A 24,650-nucleotide genomic window follows, 5' to 3' on the forward strand; every position below is an offset into this window, starting at 1 on the left:
TAAAAGATTCAAACTACTGAAGACACTAACTACTGATAGGCATAGTTAGCAAATGAAAGATTTTGATAGAGAACAAACAATTTATTTACCCTAATAGTGTTCAAAAGTCATAATATATATATCAGTTCATGACATCCAGTCTTACAAATTTACTCTTTCTGACGGACACACGTCCAGATCATCTGCTCTCACAACTCCGCCATTTCTCTCCCCACATCCACCACTGCTGGCGGCTCACCTCCAACTGCGCAACGCTATGCGCTGTTAACATCCAGCTGCCCAACACTACAATAGCAAACAACAATGCAAACCAGTCACAGACTGCACACAGAACAGCCAGTGATTTCCATATAGACTGCTTCATTGCGTTACCAATATAAAAACCTAAACAGCCTACTTACAAAGCCCCCATGCTTCCCACAACAAAATTTTACAAATTGTTTTGGGCAGTGGCCAATACAGATTTGAAATTTTTTTTATAATTACAATAACAAAGGAATCAAATGCACACACTTATTGATACACTGTTGGTCGAAAGCAAAGATTTTCTCACAGTCCATAAAGACAGTCCTGATCATTCATCACAGTAAAACTGCAGTTTTTTTCCTCAAAGTCTGAGCACTAAAAGACAATGCACACGGAAGTAGTGGATTTCCATGCAGTCTTGAAGAAGTAGTGTTGTTCTTCCAACAGAAAGACAGTGCTGACTCTTGACATGCAGACAGGTAATGGTCCACAACAGAGCAAACCCACAGCAGAGTCAGTCGAAGTTTTGAAGAATATTGGTAGGTAGGTCATCACAGAGCAGACCCACTGTGGTCCTTGTAGAGATGGCTAGCAGCCATCCGTTGCGACTGTACAGGTGGACAATCACCAGCGAAGACTCTTGTGGACAATATAGCAAGTCCATGAACCACCATTTGTGCACTCACAAAGATTTTTTTTGAAATGTCCTTAGAGCCAGCAGTGCTGTTATCCAGTCTCTTGCTGAATTATTACCACACGTGCAAACACTAACAGTCCTCCTTTTTTTTTACATATTGTGCATATACTATGACCAACAGAAATGCGTGCAGTGAAATGTATGCTTACAAGTTACTTAATTTGATGAACTGGTGTCCATTACAATTTTATTACATGAGAATACAATTACAGAGATACAGAAAACATCATGAAAACATAATAATACAGATAACATTTGTAGTAATACAGGCTTTAGAAATGGTTCAAATGGCTCTGAGCACTATACGACTTAACTGCTGAGGTCATCAGTCGCCTAGAAGTTAGAACTAATTAAACCTAACTAACCTAAGGACATCACACACGTCCATGCCCGAGGCAGGATTCGAACCTGCGACCGTAGCGGTCGCTCGGCTCCAGACTGTAGCGCCCAGAACCACACGGCCACTCCAGCCGGCACAGGCTTTACAAAAGAATAGAAATAGACATATACATCAGTGTTACAGGAATTATGACATAAGTAAATATATAAAATAATGAGAATAGTTTTCGAAACATTAATTTCACACATGAGCATTGAAATAGAACAGAATTAATAATGACTATAAACATCTTTACAAAGAAAATAACATATTGTTAATGCAAATTATATTTGAGGATAAAAGTATTCCTCATCATAGTGAATGTAGCTTAGTACTAGAAAAATTCTACAACATAAATCTTATTAACTAAACACATAAAGGCAGGAAAAACACAAATACACAAGAGTACACAAACACATAGCAGAATAACACAGGAGGAAAGGACAGAGTACATTTGGTACTGCAGTAACATTTGGTACTGCAGTCCAACCTAAAACTTCATTCCATAGATCTTTCGTCTTATTTCAACATTTGTTTCCACCAAAAAAATCCTATCCAAGCATGATTTCTGTATTTATATGTTCACATATTTCTTACCTCATTATTTGTTTTCCATTTTCTTATAGCTTCTCAATGCATTTCTTCCAATTCACCACAAGTCGTTTTCTTATATAGCCTACCCGATCTTAAGCTAACTTAAATCTTCTGAGCTCAGATGCTAAACTAAGGGACGAGGCAATGCAGCAGCACAAAACAATTAACACAAACAGCAATGAGAAAAAATGGAAATTGGCAAAGCAAGCAGCAGTGTAGCCAAATTATCGAAGCAAATGCAACATTACAACTAATATAAGGCAATGTGCAGCAGATAAGAAAAATAAATCAGTAGTAAAACTGGCTTAACAGAGTAATACAAAGTGAAATTTAGTACCACTATGCCTGGCAAACAGCAGCAGCAAATGCAATAACTTATATCTAAACATGACAAAACCACGAGCAGAAAAAATAGTACACTAAAGACAGAAATGCAGATAAGGGAAATATATATTCACATTTTAATGTCTATGTAATTAAAGTGGTGCACCACAAGAAATTATTCTACCAAAAAAAAATTACCAAGTAGTTGAAAAGGAAATTATGTATGCAGTAACTGTTATTAATCCCTTCTTATTCTTCTTTCCTTTCCAAGTTCTCCTTTTCGAAGAATGTGGATCATAAAATTATTATTTAATAGCTCTGTTGACAGAAAGTGTTCAAATTAGCAAATGCATTTAATTTTATTTTATAAAACCAATGCTGCAACACAGCTGGAAACCAGATATCAAATGAAATAAGCAACTATGAAAAGCAAAGCATAAAAATATCATTCAATAGTCATGTGGCATTTCATAAGTTAGTAGAAATTCTCTCGACTCTCGTAGAAAGACACTTGTCATCATCAGGTGTGCAGATGTAAGAATATTTCCCATCAGTTTATAAGCATTTCAGTAAGTAGCATAATGTACGCACTCCACAATATAATCATGTGTTTCCAGGTAATGAGCGTGTCGTATTTGCGATGCTTTCTACAAAGAAATGTCAATAGCGAGGTTAATGGTCTCTCTTTTTTTTTTCTCCGCCTAATGGCTTTTTCTCAACGCAGGTGGAACAGCTGGGCGTCCATGACGCATTACGTGAAAGTAACTTAACTTTCTTACCGAAATATTTACGACGGCAGTGACAGTCTCATATAAAAAAAATTTCACAGGTCGAGAATTAGCGTTACGAATGTGTAGAAACAAAATCCTATAAATATAACAGCGTCCAAAAAATTTTCGCCGGCGTTCTGATGCGTTTACGCATATACACACATTTCATAACTCTTAAAGTACGATTCTTGGTTTCCAACGTCCTTTTTCACAAACCAGAGTCCCTAACCACTACTCATTATTCCTTACCTTATTACACATATACATATTCGTCGACACTTCTTCAATATTTCATCATAATAAATACATATCATAATAAACATTCCTCAACAGCATAATACACATCAACGTCGTAATAATAACACCATAACACCTCAGTTGAATCTCGAAAACGTCGTAGCTTTCTGCAATAATTTCAAAACCTAAAAAAATTCTCTGCTCATTTAAATAGTGTCATCTACCTCAAACGTACATTAAAAATCATGATCCCATACCAAATACATCATTCAAAGCTCTCATAGTATCATAATGGTTCTGAAAAAATATGGACAGTTCACACAGTACAGACAAAATACAGTTTCATACGTGTGAAGTTATCCAACTGTGTAATTGTGTAAACATGTGTCACTGATGTAGTAAAAAAAATGTTTGTCTCTCAGTTAAATGATCAGATAGCTGTGTAGTTTATGTGTTAGAGAAATATGGTACCGATGCGTAAAGTTGTGTAAGCGAATACCATATTAGCTAGGGCTCCTTGTGCTTGCCAGACACATGGTACACAAAGTAAGCGTGTACCCCCCTGAGGAATAATGTATTTATACCCTCAGGTGTTACAGATTACAGCAATGGAATGAAATGTATCACGGAAAACTTTCTTTGTAATTCAAAAATCTTTAAAAATAAATGTTTTAACCACAAGATTAATCACTCAAATGCATGTCCTGTAGCGCTAAATTGTGCGTCTCATTGTAACATAATCTCTGTCATTACTTAAGGGTAAAAAATATGCCAAGTGTCGTAATTATCGTCGTCCATAAGCAAAGTTCTGTAGAAGTCAATGTACTTACCTCGTAATAAACAAAAGCGAAATGCTATGGGTATAGATATCGTAGTTATTACGTACAGTACCGTGATCAAGAAAGTACTACACTGTAACGTATTGTTGTTCTACAAAAACGGCTGTCTTATTGTAGCTATACCACAAAGTTACTACCAAAACATGTTTTACTTTCCAGAAGAATACAGAAAAACTGTGCAGATATAAAGCAGATACAGCACAAAAGCACCAATGTAAATTGTGTCACACATTAGTAGCATCGTGATATAATCGTGTAGCTGTGAAAGAAACCAAATGGTAAGTCATCTTTAATCCCACAGAAAGTACTTCAAATAAAGAATGTCTTCTCAAGTAAACCAAAATGCTGCATGAAAATCTCATTAGCAGTGCCGGTATATGTTATAAGTATGTGTGCCTTATAGTCGTTACATGATCGTGCAACTAACAAGCAAGAATGTACAAATAACAACACTGTGTCGTCTGCTCGCTATAACAATGCGTTCGTAATTTCTGTTTAAATAAGTTCTCTTGGTTCTTGACTGGATATTTAACTTCAAACATTGCAGATTATCTTTCAATAAACGCTTTTACATGTGAAATGTGGTGTAAACCTTTACTCTTCCTAGTACGCAGAGTTTCAACTGCAACACAATTATCATGTGGTATACGTCGGATTCTGTAAGGTCCATTGTAAACTAGAAAGAATTTGTGACTCAAGTGTTTCTTCATATGTGGCAATGAATGAGCTTTAATGAGAACTTTCTGACCGATATATAATTTCTTTGCATTTGCTTTACCGTGTAGTTTTCTCCTTTTTTCTGCTGCAGATTTTATATTTTTAATAGCCAAATCAATTATGTCTTTGTGTCGATGTTTACATGTATTCGGAAAAGGTACAAGTTGTCTGATTCTGTTCGGTGGTTCTTCATTCTTTAGTACAAGAATAGGTCGTAAAGCAGTGGAGTCATGAGGCATTTCATTCAGCACGTTTTGAAATAAGTGTAAATATCTGTCCCGATGCTGATGCTTTCTGTGACAATAATGTCTGCAAAGCTTATTGATTTCTTTCATAATCCGTTCAGACGAGTTGCAATGTGGTGAGTACAATGAAATAAAAACAGGTTTAATTTTATGGTTCCGAAGCATGCGTGACCAAACAACAGATCTGAATTGCGGTCCGTTACCTGAAATGACTTTACTAACGTGACCAACTTCACGTAAGAAATTTTTAACAAAGGCGTTGGATACAGACTGTCCAGTGGCTTTATGTAACGGAGTGAAACAAACAAATTTTGAAGTAAGTTCAACAGTGACTAGAACGTACGAAAATCCATTAGATGTTCTGACAAGTGGTCCCAAGAGATCAACAGCAGCAAATTCTTTTAATTTAGAAGGAATTATAGAAAACAACGGAGCACGATGCGATATAGTAGATGGTTTAGCCTTTTGACAAAGTTTACAAATAGACAAGACTCTTCGAATTCTCTTTTCCATATTGTTAAAATAACAAGTCGTTCGAAGAATATGATAACATTTTCGTGGCCCAAAATGTGCGTAGCTGAAATGAATGTACCAAATGAGCTTATTAACAAAATCTTCTGGAATGCAAAGTACCCATACTTGTCATCAACAGTGCAGCGTTTGAAGAGTATGTTGTTTCTAACCAGATAATAATGCCGAATCTGAGTGTGTGTCTTTTCATGCCATTTACTTTTGATGTCTTTCCAAATCGGATCTTTATCTTGTTCATGAGCAATTTCCTTTAAAGATGTGGTGATGAAGCTTTCAAAGGCGACTTTCTGAATGAAAAGAATACTGAAATTTTTCTCGAGGTTGCCTTCTGTGTTACTTTTCTCAAGCCCAGCCGGTGCGCGTGACAGTGCGTCCGTAACAATGTTCTCCTTGCCGGGAATGTAGACTATTGTGAAGTGGAATTCTTGCAGAAACAATGCCCAAAGTTTTAACCTGTCATGATTTAATTTTGAAGACATAAGAAATTGTAATGATCACTGTATACTTTTACGTGCTTACCAGAAAGAAAGAAACGGAATTTGTTAAATGCCCAAACGATAGCTAAAGCTTCTAATTCAGTAACGGAATAATTTTTTTCAGATTTTGTTAGCACTCGGCTAGCAAAAGCAATGGTTTTATGAACTGTAGTGTCATTTTCTATGGCTTCTTGAAATAAATGGCTACCAACACCGACTTTAGAAGAATCTGTGCTAAGGCAGAAATCTTTTGACAGATCTGGATGAGATAGTATTGGCGCGTTAAGTAGCGATTCTTTCAAAGAATTGAATTCCAACTGCGCTTGTTTGTCCCAGTTACAAATAGTATTTTTTTCCAGTGAGTTTTGGTGTCACGAGAATTTGCAAATTCAGAAAACGACGGTAAAAATATACGAGACCTAGAAAACTGCGGACTTGTTTTTTTGTGGATGGAACTGGAATGGCTCTGATTGCTTCTAACTTTTCAGGATCCGGCTGAATGACTTCAGAAGAAATAATATGTCTCAAAAACCTTACCTTTGACGTACCGAATTCAGACTTTTCCAAGTTAACTGTAATTCCATATTCTGCAAAATACGTAACAAACTGTTGAGGATGCGATTATGTTGTTCCCATGAGGCTTCTGCTATTAGAATATCATCCACATATAAGGTGATGTGACGTTTTAAGAAATCAGGTAATATGGAATTTAGCCCGCGAATGAACGCTGCCGACGAAATGTTCAAACCAAAAGGAAGTTTCCGAAATTGATAACAAACGCCGAAACAAAGGAAAGCTGTGTATTTTCTACATTCTGGATGAAGTTCGATCTGATAAAAGCTGGATCTGATATCAATAGAAGACAACACTTTTACACCATTAAAATTTTGAAGAAGTTCTTCCATCGTTTGCGGCTTGTCTGTTTCAGGAATAATGATAGTATTGATTTGTCTCGAATCTAAGACAAGTCTGATCGATCCATTTTTCTTCTCAACAACATGTAATGGATTGTTGTATGAGCTTACTGCAGGCTCAATAATGCCCTCGTAAAGCATAGGTTGTATTTCTGTTCTAATACGGTCCCTGTAATGTGCTGGAATTACGTATGGTCTAACACAAAATTTATTATGGTCACGAACACGAAATTGGTATTGAAATCCCTTGATTGTTCCTGTTTTGAGTAAAAACTGTGGTATGTGCTCGTAAAATCTCAAAAAGATCCTGCCTATCAATGTCATTACAGTTCTTAATAGTTTGAATTTTATTCTGAATTAACTCATTAGTATCAAATACGCCGTCGATATAATCCCTGTCAGTACTTGCAGAGTGATTGTTAGTGTCAAGTACCGTCGAAAATTCAGAACTGTTGTCTAACAGAAGGTAAAGCCGATTAATTTCCTCGTCATGGTTTGAGAGCCAATCTTCAAACTTCAAAGCAATTGACTTACCTTCTTTCTCTAAACTTATTTCAGTACTGTGAAAGTTTAAGATTGCTTTGTATTCATTCAAAAAGTCTACTCCCAATATAATTTCCGTCGACAATTATGGAACAATAAGAAAGTTCATAGAGAAGCTGTGGCTTTGGCAAAAGAATTCTAAGTTGGTTTGTTGGTGTACATCTGCACTTTTTCCAAAAATTACACCTTGTAATTTAATCTTACTTAAAGGAAGTGTGGGGCAATCGTTCGATTTGTTGCATTTGCTAAAAGCTGTTTCATTAATTACTGAAAAGGGGCTGCCAGAGTCAAGTAATGCCGTAAATTTTACGTTATTTACTGTGATGTGAATCACAGGATATGCAATGTTGTTATGTTTTACATCGTGTTCGTGGAGTAAGATGTCCCTAATGTCTTCCATTTTTAACGTAATTACTAGCCACGGCAGCTACGTCGTCAGCTTCATAAGTACATATTATGGCTGTCAGCGGTGTGAGTCATTGCCTACTGTCTCTTTGTTGGCGTGCATCGTTATTGGCATTAGGAGGCCTAACTTCTACAAGTGCACCTTGTCGAGAGGGCCCTGCCTTGTTTGAATCCCGCCAGTTCTGATGCAATTCAGCTCTGTCGTTACGATCATATCGTCTGTCGTCATGTCGGTAGATTCCATAGTTTCTTTCTTGTCGGTCACGTGGTGGAGAATTTCTCCCTGAATCGTAACTGCGCGCTAGACCGTTCGTCTGAAGCTATTCTGTCTCCCTTGATAATAATTATTTTGGTTCCCATATTGTCTGCTTCTCTGATTGTCTCTGTGATAGTCATTACCACGGAGAGGTGATCTTTCCCTTTAATTATTACTACTCTGCCAATGGTTGTCATACGGGTGGTGTCTGTTTTGGTCACGATTTACGTTGTAATAATAGCCTTGTCGTGTCCATTTATTATTTCTGTTATTGCGGAATTGTAACGGATGTGACCTGTAATTGTTGTGCTCCTGTTTTCGCGTTCCGCGATTGTCAGTGTCAATTTCCAATTCTTGTAACAGTCCCTGAAAATCTTCAATCTCGTCTTTGCAACGTCCTGCCAAAATAATATGTCGTAAATGTTCAGGCAATTTGATTAAGCAAATGAGGATGAGTTCTGAGCGGCTGTATGGGTTTGACTGGTACCGATTCTTGTGCAACGTATCTTCAAAATATTTCACAATACTGGAAAATTCAGATTGTTCGAAAGGTTTCATCATTACGATGCTATGTTTTACTCGGTCTTGTGTGGCTTGAGACCAATATGCTGAGAGGAAGGTATGATAAAATTCTCCTTCACTGTGGCAATCGTGAATGACCGATAGCATTCTTTCAGCTGGTTCATTCTCTAAGTAGCCACACATAAATTCTAATCTGTGCTCTAATGACCAGTTGGGAGGAAAACAATGAGAGAATTGATGGAGCCATGATTGTGGATGAATATTGTTGCCAGAATTCTTAAATGTTTTGAATTTACGTGTAGTAATGAACAGCTTGCATCGTGTCGGCGAGACGCATATCGGTCATTGTTACGTCGTGTCGGCGGTTCCATCTCAAAATTCGGTGCACCTTGCCAATTACTTTCATAATTTCCGAAATGCCCTGTGTTATTATTTTGCGGCTTTTCCGTATTTCTAAGTCCCTCTTCCAGTGTTGGAGCGCGAGTGTCCTCTGAAATATGTAATTTTTGTGTCACTTATGCCAACTGATCTTGTACTTCCTGGATTCCTCTTTCGTGTTGCGTATTAATTTGATTCTGATTTTGTTTGAATTTCTAAATTTGTTCATACTCTTCTGTGTCAGTGATGGCTACAGGTCTTGTGTCATTCAGATCATCATCTACCTTTGTAGATAAGTTAGTGAACTGATCCGAAAGTTCGGCTACTTTCTCCGATAGTGTACTTATTTCCTCAGTGTGTTTTTCTGAACCAAGTTTCAGAGTGTCCATTTGTGTTGAAATCGTATCTACTGTGTCCTTTAAGTTTTCCTGAGTTTTGCAAGTTGCGTAAGCGAATCGGTAGATGCAACTGAGTTAATTTTAGCTTGCAAGGTCTCATGATTTTCATCAACAATAGTTTGCAGTTCTTTTATGGCTGCTTCGTGATTCCGTAATGTATTTTCATGCCGCGAAAAAATAGGTTGGAAATGCTCACAAATTTGCGTTTTTACATCATTACAGACTTTTTGACATTTCGATTCGATTTTATGTAACTCAGTAGTTAAATCTTCACGTGTTTGTTCAAGCGTGGTGTGAAGATTATGTTCCATTGCGTCTAGCTGTAGCTGTTTTTGTTTCTGGTGTTGTTCCATTGTGTCTAACTTTTGAAGATTTTGTTCCATTGTGTCTAACATTTGAAGATTTTGTCCCATTTGTTTCTGATTTTGTTCAAGCGTTGTGTCCAACTTTTGTAGCCTTTGTCCCATTTGTTGCATTAACTGTAATAACAATGCACTGCTGTCTGAAACATGTTCCTCAGTGCCATTCGGCAGTGCATTTGACCCGGCAATATTCGCATTTTGAAAAGCAGAAAATGTGTCTTGACTTATTTGAGAAAACGGTGAGGAAGCAAAACCTGAATCTACAGTATTTGCAAGATTGTGTCCTGTCATTTCGGACTCCTGAGGCGAGCTGTTGCCGACCGATCGATCGATAATGCTTCCCTGTTCACTATTTGTTTCACTGTCTCGCCATTATTTGCCGCCCGCTCCATTTCCCTATGCACAATTACCAAATTACTACTTTGAGCCGGCCGGTGTGGCCGTGCGGTTAAAGGCGCTTCAGTCTGGAACCGCGTGACCGCTACGGTCGCAGGTTCGAATCCTGCCTCGGGCATGGATGTGTGTGATGTCCTTAGGTTAGTTAGGTTTAATTAGTTCTAAGTTCTAGGCGACTGATGACCTCAGAAGTTGAGTCGCATAGTGCTCAGAGCCATTTGAACTACTTTGAATGTCTGTTAATTCATTACACAGTGGTGCTGATAAGCTACGCTCGTCGTCACTATTATTTCTTAGTTTACACGATAGCACAGAAAAGCACAATTTGAAGAGCAAAATAAGAAAACACATTAACATAGCACTAAAAATAATATCTACTTAATTGCAAACACAGCTGCGAAATACTTGGTGCAAATCTACATGCATGCCACAACTGTTTTACTGTGCAACAATGAAAAACTACAACTACAAATGAAATTCTCTCTATAATTACGCGCTAGCAATAAACAATAGCTACACTAATTACACATACAAGAAAAAATCAGAAGATTCCAGTGAGGTATCCTCGGCTAAGGATCGACATATGAAACGTCACCTTCTGAACAATTATACATGACTGTGCTTAAACTGACACACAATATTTTTAGCGCAACGCAATCTGACTTTCAATAATCCCTTCAAAAGAATGGCCCTGACTAACATTAACCTATACCTTTCATAAATCACTTACCTCACAAAAATCTTCGTTACTCGAACTACTGCAAAACAGCGAGCGCCACTACTGCCAGCTAAATAAAAGATTCAAACTACTGAAGGCACTAACTACTGATAGGCATAGTTAGCAAATGAAATATTTTGATAGAGAACAAACAATTTATTTACCATAATAGTGTTCAAAAGTCATAATATATATAGCAGTTCGTGACATCCAGTCTTACAAATTTAGTGTCTCCGATGGACACACGTCCAGATCATCCGCTCTCACAACTCCGCCATTTCTCTCCCCACATCCACCACTGCTGGCGGCTCACCTCCAACTGCGCAACGCTACGCGCTGTTAACATCCAGCTGCCCAACACTACAATAGCAAACAACAATGCAAACCAGCCACAGACTGCACACAGCACAACCAGTGATTTTCATATAGACCGCTACATGGCGTTACCAATATAAAAACCTAAACAGCCTACTTACAGCATTACCAACCGATGAGCAATCCTGGTTGGCACTTAACTTTAGATTATAGGCGACACAGACAGATTCAGAACGAAAAAAGTGAGATAGGATGAACAATAAGAGAGAATAACAAGTTAATATCGTGGTAAAGATGACAGTGCGAAGTAATAGAAATAAAAAAATACATTTAAAAAAATTAACTGAATATAAATAGAAATGAAAATCTTTTTATTAGATTTAGAAACAAAGTTTTGCACTATTTGACGAGTTTCGAATCCAACACCTTTCATATGCCAAGATCATACACTAACCACTGTCCTACCTCATTGTTACGTGTATGAGTCTAGTGACAGAAGACGTAAGGGAATTAAATCATTAGCTGCCAGTGAGCACTGATTCGTATCAATGAGGCAAGTTAAATATTTGTTCGTGACCAGCATTCGAACCTAGTTCTCCAGCTTATTAGGCAGATGCAATGACCACTACACCATCCGGTCACACTCACCATCACCACTGCACGGACTACCCTATAACGCCTCTCGTCAGACCGAAATTCTCAACTTACACCACAAACTGTTGATGGAGTGACAGCACATACACCCAGTGACCCAGTCGCATCAACAACAATGAAATGCGGCCTTCAAAAATCTGGTTTCATACAATGTCGTATGAAGCTTGTCTAATGTAAGTCTATCTCTGTGATTATAATTGCATAGGCCTATACTACCAACAATCGCAACCCGCAAGGTTAGTCAAGAGCGCTAATGCGCTGCTTCCTGGACCCGGGTAGGCGCGCCGGCCCCGGATCGAATCAGCCGGGCGAATTAAGTACGAGGGCCGGTGTGCCGGCCAGCCAGCAGTGTATGAAATACACTGAAGCGCCAAAGAAACTGGTACAGTCATGCGTATCCAAATACAGAGATATATGAACAGGTAGAATACGGCGCTGTGGTCGGCAACACGTTTATAAGACAGCAAGTGTCTGGTGCAGTTGTTACATCGGTTACTGCTGCTACAATGGCAGGTTATCAAGATTTATGTAACCAGAATGAGATTTTCACTCTGCAGCGGAGTGTGCGCTGATATGAAACTTCCTGGCAGATTAAAACTGTGTGCCCGACCGAGTCTCGAACTCGGGACCTTTGCCTTTCGCGGGCAAGTGCTCTACCAACTGAGCTACCGAAGCACGACTCACGCCCGGTACTCACAGCTTTACTTCTGCCAGTACCTCGTCTCCTACCTTCCAAACTTTACAGAAGCTCTCCTGCGAACCTTGCAGAACTAGCACTCCTGAAAGAAAGGATATTGCGGAGACATGGCTTAGCCACAGCCTGGGGGATGTTTCCAGAATGAGATTTTCACTCTGCAGCGGAGTGTGCGCTGATATGAAACTTCCTGGCAGATTAAAACTGTGTGCCCGACCGAGACTCGAACTCGGGACCTTTGCCTTTCGCGGGCAAGTGCTCTACCAACTGAGCTACCGAAGCACGACTCACGCCCGGTACTCACAGCTTTACTTCTGCCAGTACCTCGTCTCCTACCTTCCAAACTTTACAGAAGCTCTCCTGCGAACCTTGCAGAACTAGCACTCCTGAAAGAAAGGATATTGCGGAGACATGGCTTAGCCACAGCCTGGGGGATGTTTCCAGAATGAGATTTTCACTCTGCAGCGGAGTGTGCGCTGATATGAAACTTCCTGGCAGATTAAAACTGTGTGCCCGACCGAGACTCGAACTCGGGACCTTTGCCTTTCGCGGGCAAGTGCTCTACCAACTGAGCTACCGAAGCACGACTCACGCCCGGTACTCACAGCTTTACTTCTGCCAGTACCTCGTCTCCTACCTTCCAAACTTTACAGAAGCTCTCCTGCGAACCTTGCAGAACTAGCACTCCTGAAAGAAAGGATATTGCGGAGACATGGCTTAGCCACAGCCTGGGGGATGTTTCCAGAATGAGATTTTCACTCTGCAGCGGAGTGTGCGCTGATATGAAACTTCCTGGCAGATTAAAACTGTGTGCCCGACCGAGACTCGAACTCGGGACCTTTGCCTTTCGCGTGCTTCGGTAGCTCAGTTGGTAGAGCACTTGCCCGCGAAAGGCAAAGGTCCCGAGTTCGAGTCTCGGTCGGGCACACAGTTTTAATCTGCCAGGAAGTTTCAAGATTTATGTAAGTTTGAACGTGGTGTTATAGTCGGAAAACAAGCTATAGGACACAGCATATCCGAGGTAGCGATGAAGTGGGGATTTTCCTGTATGACCATTTCACGAGTGTACCTTGAATATCAGGAATATGGTAAAACAACAAATCTCTGACATCACTGCGGCCAGTAAAATATCCTGCAAGAACAGGGCCAACAACGACTAAAGAGAATCGTTCAACGTGATAGAAGTGCAATCCATCCGCAAATTGCTGCAGATTTCAATGCTAGGCCATTATCAAGTGTCAGCCTGTGAACCATTCAACGTAACATGATCGATATGGGCTTTCGGAGCCGAAGGTCTACTCGTGTAACCTTGATGACTGCAAGACACTAAGTTTTACGCCTCGCCTGGACCCTGCAACGCTGGCTTTGGACTGTTAATAACTGGAAACGTGTTGCCCGATCGGACGAGTCTAGTTTCCAATCATATCGAGCGGATGGACGTGTACAGGTATGGAGACAACCTCATGAATCCATGGACCCTGCATGTGATGCGGGGGACTGTTCGAGCTGGTGAAGGCTCTGTAATGGTGTGGAGCGTGTGCAGAAGGAGTGATATGGGACCCCTAATACGTCTAGATACAATTTTGACAGGTGACGCGTACGTAAGCATCCTGTCTGGTCACCTGCATCCATTCATGTCCATTGTGAATTCGGAGGACTTGGGCAATTCCAGCAGCACCATGTGACACCCCGCACGTCCAGAATATCTACAGATTGGGTCGAGGTGCACTCTTCGGAATTTAAACACATCCGCTGGCCAACGAACTCCCCAGGCATGAACATTACTTAGCCAGTCTGGTATGCCTTGTAATGTGCTGTTCAGAAGAGATTTGTACCCACTCGTCCTCTTAAGGATTCATGGTGGCACCTCCCTCCAGCACTACTTCAGACGTAAGTCGATTCCATGCAACATCGTGTTTCGGCACTTCTGCGTGCTCGCGGAGCTCATGTGTGCCAGTTTATTTGGCTCTTCAGGGTATATTATCGTTTTGAAGACATTCGCTCTAATCCTAAAATGCCATATTACCTTTCGGGGTGACTTTTACCCCTTAAAAGTGAAACTGAGTGCAAAAAAAAAAAAAAACTACGTATTGCACTATTTCGCCCCCTCTACACACCTGTCAAATTTCATCAAGATAGTTTATTTACATTTGAGAATGTTTCCTTCAACTTATATTTACTTCAACATTTTGAAAGAAATTCATAAAGTCACGTGCAGTTAAAAAAAAATTAGATTACTGAAAATAAAAAAAAAGCAAGTCAGGTAACCCCCCAACCCCCCCCCCCCCCCCCCAACTTCAGGGTGACAGGGAAGCAAACAACGGTAGTAGTCGCTTAAATAGCTACACAAACAGAATGTGGTTTCGGCGGGCAGCAAAGTAAATAGAGGCATGACAAACGACATCTCACAGCTGACTAGTTTAACAACGAGGTAGCAAGTGGAAAGTACTGAGGACTTGATGTAATCAGCTGGCCGGCTGCCTTACCAAAGTAGCTACCTCTTAACAGTCACACAGCAAAATTGTTCGGTGAACGTCACAATGAAGTCGCTCGCAAGTGATTCGTCATATAATGGCTAATCTATCCTGCAACAAACACATATAGAGAGAATTAAACATTACACTCCTTAAATACAAGGCAATACACAAGGCTTCAGTGGTACAGAATGTGAAGTCAACTGCGTTAGCACTAACGGCTAAATAGTATTTGAATGCAGTCCCAAAAAGGACATACGATGAAAACTTCAAATTTCCTTAAAATGCAAGACCCAAAATAAAAGCTCATAAGATACAAGGCACCTTAAGAAAATCTAGCAAACATTGTCATGTACTGACGACATAGTGACTCCTTTACGGTTAAGGGCACTTCTAGGTAAGAAATCACAGACACAACGCAGAGAGCACGCAAAAGTTTAGTTTCCCGGAGGTAAATAGTAACACCAGAGGCCTGCAAATTGCAGACGGTCTGTGCAGCTGTCCCATGGGAGAAGTTTCGTTACAGAGAATTAACTGGTAATTCCAGAAACCGCCTAGATGCTACCGTAAGGCGTCACCGTAGGAAATGGCCATGAAGCGGAGGCAGCAAGCTTGAAGCCTGCTCCTCAGAACTGCAGTGTTAGTCGGCTTACACAGGTTAGAGTGCAATCACAGCAGTCCCCACCCACACAAGGGCGGAGGGCGTGGCCAAGTGACGTAAAACACTGTAGTTGCTGGCCATAATAGGGGTGGCACTGACGTTTAGCTTTCAGCTAAACGCTGTTGATACCAAACTTGGAGTTTGTTAATGTAAAATCCAGAAGAACCCCTACCTACCGAGTAGGAGCAGGGGACGAATCTAAGTTGGTTGGCCATAGGCACCCTGGAGGTGCAGAGATACCCGCCAAATTGACCGAAGCTTGTTAGGTGCCGGTGGACAGGCGGGTCGACTGTAAGAAGGGAGAAACGGTGTGCCGCCACAATGCTTTAAAAACCCATGTTTCTGTATTCAGAGAGAGTTCTCAGTCAGACCGCTCAGCCGCGGACTCCGTGTCGCTCGCGAACTGCCTCAGTAAGCTCACTTGGAGTGCTGCTAGTATTCGCTACTTCAGCTGGCACCCAGCCCAGTGTCTTCAGACGCTGTTGTGCAACCAGTTGCTACCTTCGCTTTTTCTAATCTTTAGGTTTAGCCATCAGTGTAGTAGTTAGTCTTATCGCAAATAAATAGTGTTAGTCATTGTTGTTGTTGTGGTCTTCAGTCCTGAGACTGATTTGTTGCAGCTCTCCATGCTAATCTCTCCTGTGCAAGCTTCTTCGTCTCCCAGTACTTACTGCAACCTACATCCTTCTGAATCTGATTGTGTATTCATCTCTTGGTCTCCCTCTACGATTTTTACCCTCCACGCAGCCCTCCAATGCTAAATTGGTGATCCCTCGATGCCTCAGAACGCTTCGTACCAACCGGTCCTTCTTCTTGTGAAGTTGTGCCACAAACTCCTCTTCTCCCCAATCCTATTCAATACCTCCTCATTAGTTATGTGATCTACCCATCTAATCTTCAGGATTCTTCTGTTGCACCACATTTCGAAAGCTTCTATTCTCTTCTTGTCTAAACTATTTATCGTCCATGTTTCACTTCCATACAAGGCTACACTCCATACAAATACTTTCAGAAACGACTTAATGACACTTACATCTATACTCGATGTTAAAAAATTTCTCTTCTTCAGAAACGCTTTCCTTGCCATTGCCAGTCTACATTTTATATCCTCTCTACCTAGACCGTCATCAGTTATTTTGCTCCCCAAATAGCAAAACTCCTTTACTACTTTAAGTGTCTCATTTCCTAATCTAATTCCCTCAGCATCATCCAACTTAATTCGACTACATTCCATTATCCTCGTTTTGCTTTTGTTGATGTTCATCTTATATCCTCCTTCCAAGACACTGTCCATTCCGTTCAACTGCTCTTCCAAGTCATTTGCTGTCTCTGACAAAATTACAATGTCATCGGCGAACCTCAAAGTTTTTATTTCTCATCCATGTATTTTAATGCCTACTCAGAATTTTTCTTTTGTTTCCTTTACTGCTTGCTCAATACAGAGATTGAATAACATCGGGGAGAGGCTACAACCCTGTCTCACTCCTTTCCCACCCACTGCTTCCCTTTCATGCCCCTCGACTCTTATAACTGCCATCTGGTTTCTGTACAAATTGTAAATAGCCTTTCGCTCCCTGTATTTTACCTCTGCCACCTTTAGAATTTGAAAGAGACTATTCCAGTCAACATTATCAAACGCTTTCTCTAAGCCTACAAATGCTAGAAACGTAGGTTTGCCTTTCCTTAATCTTTCTCCCAAGATAAGTCGTAAGGTCAGTATTGCCTCATGTGTTCCAACATTCCTACGGAATCCAAACCTTCCCCGAGGTTGGCTTCTACCAGTTTTTCTATTCGTCTGTAAAGAATTCGCGTTAGTATTTTGCAGCTGTGACTTATTAAACTGATTATTCGGTAATTTCCACATCTGTCGACACCTGCTTTCTTTGGGATTGCAATTATTATGTTCTTCTTAAAGTCTGAGGGTATTTCGCCTGTCTCATACATCTTGCTCACCAGATGGTAATAGTTTTGTCAGGACTGGCTCTCCCAAGACCGTCAGTAGTTCTAATGGAATGTTGTCTACTCCCGGGGCCTTGTTCCGATTCAGGTCTTTCAGTGCTCTGTCAAAGTGTTCACGCAGTATCGTATCTCCCATTTCATCTTCATCTACATCCTCTTCCATTTCCATAATGTTATCCTCAAGTACATCGCCCTTGTGTAGACCCTCTATATACTCCTCAAACCTTTCTGCTTTCCTTTCTTTGCTTAGAACTGGGTTTCCATCTGAGTCTTGATATTCATACAAGTGGTTCTCTTTTCTCCAAAGGCCTCTTTAATTTTCCTGTAGACAGTATCTATCTTACCCCTAGTGAGATAAGCCTCTACATCCTTACATTTGTCCTCTAGCCATCCCTGCTTAGCCATTTTGCACTTCCTGTCGATCTCATTTTTGAGACGTTTGTATTCCTTTTTGCCTGCTTCATTTACCGCATTTTTATATTTTCTCCTTTCATCAATTAAATTCAATATTTCTTCTGTCACCTAAGGATTTTTACTAGTCCTCGTCTTTTTACCTACTCGATCCTCTGCTGACTTCACTACTACATCCCGCAGCGCTACTCATTCTTCTTCTACTGTATTTCTTTCCACTTTTCTTGGCAGTCGTTCCCTAATGCTCTCTCTGAAACTCTCTACAACCTCTGGCTCTTTCAGTTTATCCAGGTCCCATCTCCTTAAATTCACACCTTTTTGTAGTTTCTTCAGTTTTAATCTACAGTTTATAACCAATACATTGTGGTCAGAGTCCACATCTGCCCCTGGAAATGTCTTACAATTCAAAACTTGGTTCCTAAATCTCTGTCTTACCGTTATATAATCTATCTGAAACCTGTCAGTGTCTCCAGGATTCTTCCATCTATACAACCTTCTTTCATGATTCTTGACCCAAGTGTTAGCTATGATTAAGTTATGCTCTGTGCAAAATTCTACCGGGCGGCTTCCTCTTTCATTTCTTAGCCCCAATCCATATTCACCCACTACTTTTCCTTCTCTCCCTTTTCCTGCTACCGAATTCCAGTCACGCATGACTATTAAATACCTGAATAATTTCTCTTATCTCATCATACATTTCATCAATTTCTCATTATCTGCAGAGCTAGTTGGCATACAAACTTGTACTACAGTATTGGGCATAGGCGGCTACGTGTCTGTCGTGTGTTAGTCAGAGCCCCGAATTCCACGAGGCTCCTGGTGCAAGCATCCTGTCGAATCCAAGAATCCGCGCCTCTCGTAGGTGTCCTGTGACTGTCTTTGGCGTTGGTCGAAGTCATCAACCTGCCACTCGGAACTTGTCTTTCTCCATTTGCTCCTCATCGTTCGCATCTTGCATACTGACCTCAAACTCCCTGACTTCTGCCTATCCCGTGTCAGGACGCGACAACGTGACATAAAAGACCATGACAAGAAATTCAGAGAATGACATTTAGAAAAGCACCTGGAAGAGACTACAAGCCGCGTATGCTGTTCAGTAACCCATAGCATTTCTGAACTCAGTGTGTCAAAAAGATTAGATTAACCTAAAGTGATTAAGAAAAAAAAAATGCGAAGTACTAATTTTTAGACATTGTTATTGCTATTGTTTTATTTCTGTTCAACATCGTTTGTTACTCACTTGGACGTACGTGACGGTATGATAAGTTTTATAGTAGGTGGGGCTTTGACTAGGCTGGCAACAAATATTTCATTATAACGTATTTTGACAAAGTTGTTGTAATAGTTGGCTCGTAGCAACTAGGAATGGTGAGAATTCCTATTAAGTAAAACCTGTAGCCAATAGTAATTCGCAAATGAAATGAAACAACTTTAGAGACTTCACTGGTCTCATACAGACATTATTTTATGTACATATACTGAACCGGCAGGTGAAAATTTGCACCAAGGCCGGGAATCTAACACATCTCTCGTTTACTAGGCAGGCGCGTTCGCCAGTAAGCCAGCTTGGCACAATGCTTAACGCAGCTGCACGGATTATCTTGATACACTCCCACCTCGGCAGTGAGAATTTGGACCGAGGATGGAGCATGTCATGGTAATGCGTGCACTGCGTTAGCCACTTTGGCACAGTGTTTAAGTGGCTAACGCACATGCCTAGTAAGCGGGAGGCCCGGGTTCGATTCCTAGCCTTGGTCAAATTTTCTTTCGCCGCTTCAGTCTATGTACATAAAATAGTAATTAGCACCTCGTGACGTGCCGGGATCGTGATAAGAGAGATGTAACCACATTTGGCAGCTGCCACAGAGCAAGTCACTCGCCCTGACCAGGAAGCGGTACGTCATACCTCACAAATTAAGAACAACAACAGGTAAGGCACAGAGAAGGCTTATAAAGAGAACAACAAGCAACTGCGAGTCATCTGTGGTGCTTGATGGACGGTGGCCAATTAACTCTAGCGTGCGCGTAATTCTTAAATAATGAGACTGAAAGTGAGACGTCCCGTAAAAGGAATTAAGTCCGTGCGGCTGACTTATCATCCTCAAACTTCGTCGCTGGGGAGCTGACAGAACCTTGGTTACCGTTTATTGGAGGAAAATGTTCAATTTCCACACGAGTCCTAAGACGAAATCAGCCATGCAGTGCTGTGTTCCATGTAACTCCCTTCGAAAAAGTATACGTGATCATTGTAGAAACGACATTATGCAATACCTTAAGATACTGTTCAGTTTATAATGCACTGAGCGATCGGTTTCGAAGGAAGTCTGTTATCCAGCACCTATCCTACGCACGTCACAGAAACAAGAAACTTTCAGATGAAAATGATGTTTTAAAACTGCAGTAAAAATACGAGCAATACTTACAGGATTTTGTTAACAGTAAGAGTTACATACATACATAAAAACAGTGTCCATAATACAAATAATGTTTCTTCATGCAGAGGTAGATGCATGGAGCGCCAATTACAAACTACTATCCGAGGAATACAAAAACTAAAATACGAAAAATTATGAGGACCTGTTAGTGTACAAGAATTGTAATCTATAAATACCATAGATTTAGTTCCAATCAACTGACCTTTATGACTAGTATTAACTTTGATCAATATATCACAAACATTTCCATATTTTTGTTTTGTTTTTCAGTGCAAGTTATTCATTAGAAATGGAAATTGAAACTTTAACATTAATAAAAAATTCTCTCTCACCTGTGAGCTACATGTATGTATTCTTTACATAAAATAGTAATACTATTTTCAGTTTTATTTACTACACACTTTTCATCTCTTGAACGATCAGCAAATGTCAGTGGTGTTGGTGTTACCGTGTTCTTTGTGTTGTGCACATTTTTTCTACCAATTTGCAGAATTTAATATTTATTGCAGTCGTTGCGCTGCACCTTATATATGGCTGACATGAACTGCGTTTCCAGCTGGAAAACCAGTTTCTACTCTTGTTTTACGAAATGTGTAGATCTGGCAAATATTTGCCAGATATATGGCAAGGCCGTGTACTTTGATTTTTATTTTATCACTTCAACTATTAACGTCATTTCTCTCCTACATATCTTACAATTCTTATTTTTTTCTTCAGATTCCATTAAGTATTCCAGGATTGTACCTATTTTCAATGGCTAAGTGTCTCGACGTATTCAGTTCTATTTCAGTTCTCTTATCAGATAGTGGTAAGTAGATTATTCTGTATACCATAGCATAAAAATGCTATTTTCTATCCATGAGTACCATTTAGACTGTGGATGATAACGTCTAAAAGGTTTTTACTCATGTTTTTTTTATATCCAGTAGTGTATTGAATGTTTTTGTGTAGTTCATTGAATTTCTGATGGCAAGTGAATACCTCCATTTTTGTTCCACTGAACAAAATAAGCATGTCATCTACATAGCGTCTATAATATACTATCTTGTCAGTTAGCACTAGCTGTTCTTTGAAAGGCTTATTTTCTATACCAGACTACAGCTGATTGCTAGGCCATTATTTTACTTGAAGCTTTTTCCATTAAAAGCGAGGTGGGATAAGATTGGTTGTATAAGATCAGTAAGTTCAATTATTTTTGGCATATTTCAAACAAATGTTCTTTAGAATATTAACTGCACGTAAGTTTAACATTTCTACTGGAAGAAATCTGATCTCTAGTGGGACTTTAACATTTTAATTTAATTAATCAGTTCAGTCGTATTTAAAGAATACAGATTAATATAAGTGTAACTATACTTAATCATTTTCTTTGAGTGTTTACTTAATAAACAAAAAGAGTTGCCATTTTACTTAACGACTGGTCTTATGAGGCTATTTTTATATAATTTTGATTGCGCTCTTGATTTAGGAGATCTTGGATTCATTAAATCCAAATTACATTTTGATTGAACGACTCTAACTGAAAAAAATATTGATAATATTTTTACTACTTTGTTACAAAGGCATGGAGGGCAATTCACTAGAACTAAATCTGCGGTGTTTACAGATTTTCGGTGTTTTACGTTAACGACTGGTCATGAATCTTTGCCATTTTACTTTGTGTATTCAGTGGATAGTGGTTTGTAACTGACACGCTACGCGTCTGTCTCTACATGACGACACACCATTTATAATTATTATTTTTTGATATTATGTTTTCTATGTATATAAGTCTTCCTGTTAAAAAAATCTCCAAGTATTGCGTGTATTTCTTTTCAATTTTCAGACATAATTTTCGCCTGAATTTTTCCTGCTGCCAGGACGTGATGTACAACAAGTGCTAGACAACGATCTTTGACTGAAACCGATCACACAGTAACCAGTAAATTAAACAGCAGCTTAAGATATTACATGATGTCATTTCTACAATTTACAAAAAGTGAGAAACTCAATAAAAAAACTGTACCTGTGAGAAACCTGTATCCTCACAAGTCATAGTTAAAAGAAATTTTATAAATTATTGTTCACTGTTTTTTTTCATTCTGTCATTTATGTATAGCCATCTTTTTGTGAACTTACAACTTGGTTAAACCACATCTGACCGAAGGGAGAACAATTGTAGGAAATCATTGCTCAGCAATAACTGGTTGCAGTGAAACAGAATCGATAATTTGTGACCGCCATAAACATGGTATGTTAGATCACACTTTCTCCAATGCTACATTTCTTCACTTATTTCAGTTCTCTTCTGCTATCTGTTTTCTTCCCTATCATTTCTGCACTATTTCACCTTGGATTCTTTCCACTTCCTACTTTGGTTTCTGTACATCCTTCAAATCCTTGCTTATTTAGGCCTGTTTCTTCTAAGTCGACATGTAATTTCCTAGGCTATATTAGGTTGCCTTCTTAATTTTTTCAGAGTGATGTACAATTTTTCTTATCAGTCCATTATTTGAGTATATCCTATTTTCCTTACTTAGTCTGTACGTTTTTCTATGTCACTCTATTTGTATATTATGTGTAACTTCTTAGTTTAAATGTTTCTAATGTTGACCTGTTTCTTAATACTTTCCTCACAAGTCACAACCATTCTTTCCCTTTTTCTGATTTCTTCGCGGTCTTTTACTGAGCTTAATATTAGTGTTTGTTTTGCGCACGTTGGTGGAATTACCGTCTTGCAATGATGAATTTTTATGTTTCTGGACAATCATTTCTTGCCATGAGCATCTTTTGTGTACTGAAATGTTGAGCACATCTTTCTTAATCGCGACTCTTTCTCTCCTCCAGTAGACTGGATGACTGATCCTCGATACTTAAATTTAACTTCTCTTCTGATTACTGTGATGTAATATTTGTTTTAACTTGATATAATACTTGCTTTAACTCACGGCTTACTTTCGCAAGGACCATGTAGGTAGGATCACTGTGAAATACAGAACTCTCCCACCACCACCTTGTCCCCAGACAGCCCCTCCACATGGTCACGCACACCACTGCTATTTTCAGTTGATATGTTGGCTTTTGTGGTTATTTCTCATGCAATAAACACGATAATAAAACAGTAGTTTTCACATTTGCTAACCTATTCGTCAAGAGAGATTTAGCAACTGTTATGAAATTTAAAATTTTGTACCTTTGTGGTACATTTCTGTTTTTGACATCACTAGTTTCGACCAAAGTTGATCATCTTCATGTCTACGTTACTGCATAAGCAGCCTATCACGTCTGTATGGAATTACCTATAAGACTGATGGGTAGTTGCGTGTGGATACAACGCGTCAATTATGCAAATACACACTGCACCACAGAATTAAAGGATCACTTATTTGATACCCGATAATTGCCTCCCATGGCGACGCGTAAGTTTTAAATTTGGCTCAAAAGTATCTACAGCTGTCCTGTGTAATGGTGCATAAGCGTGGAGCCTTGTTACGCCACCCTTGGTCTCGGCAACGGTTCGAACACCGAGGTATCGACACATGCGAGGTGAAGCCACAGCTCGGAAATTCATGTGAGCTGTAACGTTAGATAATGACGTCACACTGACACCAAATTGCAGTACAATTCTATCCAACGCTACCGTGAATACGAACCGAAGGTCGTCACAACCTCTCTCACCCAAGACAGAGGTCAGAATTGCGACACCCAGAGTTGAAACCATGCAGTTTTCTTATGGGAAGGCGAGGAAAACATGTCACAGACATCGCCGCTCAGAATCGAAAGGAAAATGCCTCAGGAGGTCGCATAAAGGGCGTCAACGAAACCATCCCTTCTCTGGGGCGTTTACTCCCACACATTTTGGGGTCGAAAACCACATTTCGCAGTGGTATGAACAACTGGAAGATGTCCTTGAAAGCCAGTGACAGTACTGACACCCTTGGATGTTTCAACCATTCTCTGGGGATATTGTACTGCTGCATGTCCATTCGACTGCTACGGTCGCAGGTTCGAATCCCGCCTCGGGCATGGATGTGTGTTATGTCCTTAGGTTAGGTTTAAGAAGTTCTAAGTTCTAGGGGACTGATGACCTCAGATGTTAACTACCATAGTGCTCAGAGTCA

At 39.8% G+C, this 24,650-nt stretch overlaps 1 protein-coding gene and 2 non-coding genes across 4 annotated transcripts in view; 1 reads left to right on the top strand and 2 right to left on the bottom strand.

Annotated features, from left to right (window-relative positions):
• LOC124711258 (putative fatty acyl-CoA reductase CG5065) overlaps positions 1-24,650 on the top strand; it is a 240,792-nt gene that overhangs the window by 59,234 nt on the left and 156,908 nt on the right. The window lies entirely within an intron of this gene.
• Trnas-cga lies at positions 12,819-12,893 on the bottom strand. The gene has a single exon. It is a non-coding gene; the product is annotated as a tRNA-Ser (tRNA).
• Trnas-cga lies at positions 13,120-13,194 on the bottom strand. Its single transcript has one exon. It is a non-coding gene; the product is annotated as a tRNA-Ser (tRNA).

This window comes from Schistocerca piceifrons, chromosome 8 (genome assembly GCF_021461385.2).
Source record: "Schistocerca piceifrons isolate TAMUIC-IGC-003096 chromosome 8, iqSchPice1.1, whole genome shotgun sequence".
Lineage (NCBI taxonomy): Eukaryota > Metazoa > Arthropoda > Insecta > Orthoptera > Acrididae > Schistocerca > Schistocerca piceifrons.